The sequence below is a fragment of the Papaver somniferum genome, unplaced genomic scaffold (genome assembly GCF_003573695.1).
Source record: "Papaver somniferum cultivar HN1 unplaced genomic scaffold, ASM357369v1 unplaced-scaffold_55, whole genome shotgun sequence".
Lineage (NCBI taxonomy): Eukaryota > Viridiplantae > Streptophyta > Magnoliopsida > Ranunculales > Papaveraceae > Papaver > Papaver somniferum.
The window spans coordinates 373891-381626 of NW_020648193.1; positions in this window are offsets into that span (position 1 = coordinate 373891).

Here is a 7736-nt window from a genome sequence, read left to right on the forward strand (position 1 = left end):
AGAGTGGAACAATGATGGGTTATCATTGTTTGACGCTGTGGTGATTATGGTGGTGATGGCGGAGCAGTTGGGATAACATGTGGAGGAGATGATGGCGGACATGGAGGTTGCAGAGGAGGTGAGGGGAGAAAGAGAAGATGGAGTCGATGTAAAAGAGTGAGGGGGGTGTTTGGTTGGGTAGGAATAGGGTTAGGTACTAAGGTGTTGAGCGGATGTATCATAATTCGATGTTCAGTGAGTTAAAGCGTTGGATCGACACATCTGAATTGCATCTATCGGCTGAGATAGCAATGCTTGCAGAGACCGTAGGATTGTGAGACACAACAAAACTGATGGCTCCAGATGGAGTTAGGTGCTATAGTGTTAGACAGGTACTTCAGAGTTTGATGCACTGACGATGCTGCGACCGTAGGATGCTGAGATGATCCAATCTGACGGCTAGAAAGGGAAACGGGTATGTATATATGAAATTGATTTGGGTGAGGGTTTTGGGCCTTGGGTATACCAAGCCCATATCCTCTTTAAGAACAATTCTTCCTCTTCAAGCCCACTCCTAGCCTTTTGGTCTTGTGCACAACATTCTTCGCGGCTTCCTTGTGTAATTCCTCCCGACTTTTCACCGCTTTTCTGCTCTTTTCTGCTCCACAACTCATCTAGTCTTTATTTATCACCTAAAAATGCAAAATTAATTAATAAAAATATTTATTCTTGAAAACAAAGAAAATACAGAATATGGGATAAAATGTAGAATTAATGCACAAAAGATGAGTTAAATGCCAAGAAAAATATATAGAAATATGCACTTTTTAGCACTCATCAATAACCTTGGTAATTGTGTTGTACTCGCTTGACTTTCTTGAGAAGGAACGATTATATTGTTTGGCGCTTGACTCTCTTGAGAAGGATCGATTGGATCCTCATGTTGCGAAGGAGCGATTGGATTCTCATGTTGCGAAGGAGAGCTTGTCCAGCTTTGTTCCTTCTTTGTTCGACCCTTTTTTATCTTATCCGTTGCCTCTTCATTTTCAATTTGTGAAGGAACGGTTGAAAAATTTGTATTTGCTTGTGCGCTACTTGTCGCGCTTTCTCACTTATTTGGTCGACCCATTTTCCTCATAGCCGCTGCCTTTTCATTCTCAATGTATGAAGGAACGTTTGAAACAATTGTCTTGGCTTGTGCGCTACTTGTCCCGCTTTCCCCCATCTTCGGTCGACCCCTTTTCTTTGGAACCTTCACCTCTTCATATTTAGCGTCTTAATTCTCATGTCGAGAAAATATTCTTTTATGACTCAATAACGGGTTTTTTCCGATACTCATTGCAACCTTAAAGTCGTTCCTTTCTTCCTTCATATCCATGTTGGTAGGTGGTCTGCCCTTCGGCGGTAGCACCGTCGGTTCTCCGACCGGGACCATATGAGGGTTCGTGGCTAGTTTTAAGTCGTACATCAAAAAATTTCGTCCCAAACCATTTTTTTTTGCAAATTTCTCGATGATTTCTCTTACAATATCCGTGTCCACAAAGGATTCGAGTGGTTCTTCGGTTGGGGGTGGTTTGAAAGTAAGTTTCTTCCAAAATAGATCAATGATTTCAAAAGGAATTCTTTGTTGGTACTTCGCAGTCATGTGATGATGCGGAAATCCTAAGGCCGTCATCGTCATACATGAACATACAATTATTCTTCTCCCCATCTCCTTTTCCACATAATATTTATAATCCTTCATCATAGAAATGATAGCCCAACGACACACCCTATAGTTTAAACGTCTAATCAACCAATGGTAATCTTTGTAGCTTGTGATGATTTTCATCCTACTCTCTTCCATTTGAGTGGTTATCTTAATGATATCTTCCTTGATGTATTCATGGATGGCTTCTTGTACCGTAACCATGGTGTTTTGGCTCCCTCGGAGAAATATTTTCAAACGTCCATGAGATCCTTCCATGATACTTTTCACCTCATTCTTGTAATGCATGTGTTGGTAGATGTAAGCGTACACAAATTTTTCCTTGCACGGATCCAACAATTCCTTCAAGCAATAAACCACACATTTTTCGTAATCCTTCTCTCATAGCCCAATAAAACTCTCCAAGTAGGATTCAAACTCGGTCACGGACATTGAGTGTACCATTAAATCCCAATGATGTTGAAAATCCTTCCATAGTAACTCATTCGCTTCATGCTCCGATTTCCTTTTCTTCTTCTTATCCTCCTCTCGTTGTTCCGGAGTTAGTTTTTGAAGACGCTCATCTTCGGACTTTTCACGAGCCGTACCTGATATACGCATTTATGTGTATAATATATCTCTATTGTGTATATTGTTAGTACCCATCTTTGTACTTATTTTGGTGTTTTATCTCTTTGTAGGTGTTTTTGGAGAAATAAGACTTTGCGGAGAAATTGGCCCGAAAAGTGGTTTTTGCACTCGTGGGAGGACATTTTATATTCTGACCCTCACTTTGGATAAGGGGCACCAACTTGATAAGGGGTAACCACTATCTATTCACACCCCTGGATTGGATAAGGGGAGGTCACTCCCTACGGTTTGAACATAGTTTTGGCGCGAAAACTATAATAACATACGGACTCCCCTGAATTATATTTGGACGTGACTTTCTCGTGGATTTCATCGGACCAAGTTGGTTTTGGCTTGGTTTGATCGTATAGGAGAAGTGGTGGACTTGGATTCGTTAAAAAAAAAGAGATTTTATCTCAAGTTCACGAAACAGGGAAGAGTTTTCTTCTCTGGTTATTTACGTGAATATTCTCGGAGATTTTCATAGGATTGCCTTTGGGTTAGCTGGTTGAGATAAAACAGGAAATATAAGTGTTTTAGATTCGAGAAATAAGGGGCTTTCATCGAGTTTGAACAAAACACAAAAGTCGCACACAGAACAGGAAACAAAGGAAATATTTGAAACTTCCGGGAAAAGAAAAGAAGATATTTTGGCAGAGATTTGAGGGTTTGGATGTGTATAAATAGGAGTGGGGTGAATCCATAAAGGTATCAAGTAGTGCAGAGACCAAAGAGAGGCGCGGGTGAAGATTGCAGAAAATTATACCTGCTGCTGCTGCTGCTGCTGCCATTGGAGGAGCTCAAGAACACGAAGAACAGACGCTTCTGAAGCGTCGTTCTTCAAGGGAATCAACAACAGTAGGCTTGTGTCGTTGTTCAACAGCAGCAGAATCCTATCGTTTACGTTGGACGTCTTTTGTGAGTCGTAGATTCTCTGTTTTACATTGTTTAACTCTTTTTTATCATATTTTGAGCTTCAATTATGTATTTTGAGAACATGATTAATATGAGTAGCTAAACCCCAATACTGGGATGATGGAGGAAGCCATTTTTCATGCATGTGGTAATTATATTTAATTCTTTTATGACTACTTGCACTTTTATTAATCGTTTTATGATTTTTCTTAATTGGTTGTTATATCGTAGGATGATGTATGCTTGGTCTAAGTGCTTTTGATGCGTCAGCGTCATGCTAGTGATTTACAATCAATCTTTTAAAAATCTACCTTGGCAAGAATAAGAGTCAATAGTATTGAAGTTATAATTGTTTGGATTAGATATATGCATCGTGTGAATGAATTTTTGGTGGAATCCTGAGTCCTAGTATCTCTTGATCTTGTGGCATATCTTTTGTATATATTTTTATTTATAAATCTTTACAAGTCCGAGCAACGAACTCTTACTTACCACTTCAAAACTACATCAGTACCTTTTTGTGGCTTTGGCTTTTGGATATGACCCCTACAATTACTTCTAATATTGCATTGTATATGCCGTGCGCAAAGAAAATGCTTAGCATCCGGAAAAGCCACTACAATGGCATTCATTAGTACTTGGTCCTTATCCGTTACTATGATATTTGAAGTTTGATTTCCACGGAATATCTCCTTTAACAACAACTATTAATCGATTAATGAAGGATCCGTAAGAACAAATTCCCCCCAAAAATTTCCTAAATAATAATCAAAGGTTTCAACACAAAACCTAATCGCTAAAAAAAGATAAAAAAAAAAGAACAACTAATAACCGATTAAGAAAAGAAAGAAATCAGATACGGATCATCAATCAAACGAGATAAGAAATATAGATAATTTAATCGTCTGCATACCTGGTTTACCAAGACAAAAGAGAGATCACCTGGTGGTTATACTTTTTTTTTTTGCTAGAAAAAATGAATTATATTAAAAGAGAGAGATTACATAGTAGAGTTTAGGAATTCAGGAATGTATCCATCGATTCTCCAGAGGTTCTAGACCTTCTACTAAATTTTGCAGTTTTATCTGTCAACATAGTATTATTCCTTCTTAGAAATTCAAATTTAACTAAACTAACGCAAGAAATAAAAGATTTACAATCATCTATGACTGTTTTATTATCCCAATGCAATTGTTTATTACTTGAATTAAAGGAATCTATAACTTTTTTAGCATCACTGACGAAGAAGACTTTATCTAGGCCTTTGTCTTTTGCCCATTTCACTGCTTCAAATAAGGCCAGACTTTCAGCTTCCTCAGCATTTCTCACATTCCCGGATTTGAGTTTGCATCCAATGAATGATCCTGCAAGGTCAGTCAAAACCAGTCCAATACCAGAAAGGTTAGTATCTTTATCATAGGCAGCATCACTGAAAACTACATGACAATCAATAGGCAAAGAGCTAGTGACTTGATCAATTGTTTTGTCAACAGTAGGTACTGATCTAGTATGAGCTTGAGCATCAGAATTGTTCAGATATAATTTAGTATCATTAAAAAGCTTAAGAGAAAGTCTAGCAGTTGAATGATGATTAAGATTTTCCCCCTGAAAAACATTGGAGCATCTATCTTTCCAAATGCTCCAAGCAATAGAACAGACAAATCTTGCATTCTTTTTTATTGTATTATCTGTAAGCCATTTAGTGACTCAATTCTTAAGGTTAATATTCAAAGAACTATCATGTTCAATAACATCTGCATAAGGTGTTAGAGACCATACATCCTTAGAGAAATCACAGTGAAGAATAATATGTTCAGGTGATTCTTGAGAACCAGAATTGCACATGCTACAAGAGATTTCATGACCATTACTAAATCTAGCAAGAACAATTTTGGTTGGTAAAATGTATTGATAGCATTTCCAAACAAAGATCTGGAACTTAGGTAAGATAGGAAGGCTCTACAGGCTTTTATAAACAGGATTAACACTCTGAGGATTATTCATGTAGACACTTTGACCAAAAATAATTTGGTAAGCATATTTAACAGAGAACAAGCCATTTTTGTATGCGGCCAAATTATTCTATCGCAGCCAGATAAAGGAATTCTCATACCAAGAATATTGCTAGCATTCTGTTGTGTGAAATAGGCATTAACTAACTCAATCTTCCAAGTTTTTGTTTCCTTATCAATGAATTAAGAGACAGCAAATTGGGGACTAGGGTTAGAGACAAATTTAGGTTCGACAATATTTGGGATCCAATTATCGATAAAAGCAGAAATATTATCACCATTCCTAACCTCCCAAATGGAGTTATTTCTTATCACCTATAGACCACGACTAATACTTCTCCAAGGCCAAGAACAGTCAACCTTCTTAGGACTGTGAAGAGGGTGACAATGTTTAAAATACTTACATCTTAGTATGGTTTAGTATGGTAACACAAAGAGTATCAGGGTTATGGATGACATACCAAGCAGTTTTAGTTAAAAGAGAAAGATTAACATGTTTAAGATTGTGAAATCCTAGGCTAACTTCTCAAGTAGAGACCACCAGTTGTAGACTTACCCCACCATAAGTCTCTCTGCGAAGACTACATATTGTTGATGATATTTTCAGGAATGGTAAATATGATAGATAGGAGAATATTTTAAGACATTTTGGACCATCACAGACCTACCAGCTTGATTAAAATGTTTTCGTTTCCATTTGGCTACTTTTTTTTATCAAAGTGCTCATTAAGATGATTGAAAGAATCAGATCTAGCTCTAGATATGAATAAGGGTATACCAAGGTATTTTTCGTTATCTTGACTTTTAAATCACTTATGAGGGAGACAACATGATCAGGGTTCACATTGTTACTAAAGAAACAATGATCTTCGAAGTTTGATTTCCACGATACATTCCCTTAAGGTTTTTAGCATCCAAGTAAAACTCACATCATTCTCCCGATCCATAAACCCACATGCTACCATGAAAGTTTGTTTGTTGGAAATATGGCTAACAATGTTTAACAATGGCATGTTGTACTTGTTGGTCTTGTATGTATAACCTATTAAAAAATTTTGATAAAATCATTTGGCCAACTTGATCATCTCCGGATGCGCCAAGAAAATACGAGTCAGTTTGCCTTCCAATAAGTACAACATGTCGTTGTGTATCCGTGTTGATCGACTAACCACTGAGATTGTTCTATAACCGCTCTACCATCCCATTCCCTCCTCCTAAAGTCTGCTCTTGCCGTGTAAATTTGCCTCAAAGTGGACAAGTTATTCTTGTCATCCTACTTAATATTTCTAAGGATGTCACTTGGTTTACACGCTTTCATCGACCTCACCGTTTCAAATTGATGTGGTTTCAACCCACAAACGTCCGCGTGTCCAACAAGAGATTCGGGATCATCATGTTTATGACAACCATTCAGCACTTTAGAGAGCTTGTATACCTTACTATCATCAGGTCTCTTGGATCTATTAAATAAAATCTTAAACGGAAACCATACTTCTTTGATTTAGTAATGTATTCCCTTGTCGTCTTCTTCACGTACAGTATGTCCTTTGCCCAGTGACTGTTTTGCTTTCCACCTCTCTCAAAAACAATTTCCAAATGATCTTTACTAGAATGACGGCCTAAAACTAACGCGCATTTGATATCTATTCCCTTGTATATAAACCATTTATTTGCATCGTTTCTGTCTTCCCATTCCAAATCGGTGAAATAGTGGGCAGAGGTATCAGGACCCAGTAGAGATACGGCTTTAGGTTGATCTTCTTCAAACACCACAAAAATCTACAACAAATAACAACAAGTTGATGATTCAAAATCGGTCTATATGTTACAGTTTTATATGTGCAACTATAAAGACCGATTAAAGAATTATCGAAAAAAATTCAAAGTTTACCATCGGTTCACGTCTCGTGTCATATAATCCGATTTTTGTTCACATTTGTCCTGGAACTTTTTTTCTCCGAAATCGGATTTTACATATACACGAAAATAAACCGGTTGTCAACTTCGTGTATTCTACGTGATTATTCAACTGAAGAAATCGGATTATGCACATCATAAACAAAAGATGATTTTCGTCACGTACCCATCGCGCTAAAATTCTTACTACGATGGGTTTATGTGGTGATGAACAAAGACCGGTTGTTGTACCCAATTTGGGGATTTTATCCAGAATCGGTTTGTGTTATGTTATCGAATAAACCAATTTATGGGATAAAGTTTTGAAAAAATTTCCCTTTTTTGGGAGCGACATGCAAATACATGTTTGTAGATCGTTAAAGCTCATTCCTGTTATTTAAGAGCATTATCACCTTCTTCTTCCCGACGAAATTGTTCTTGTGCTTGAATAATATCCTCAAGCATTCTTTGGTTGACTTTCTTTTCTTCATTCAACAAATTATCTAATTTGGTAGGATCGAAATCATGATAATCTGATGCACCCACTTCTTTATCACTACTAGAGTCTTCATCATCATTATAAAGTTTCATTTTTGCTAAGAAAATCACAAACCCTA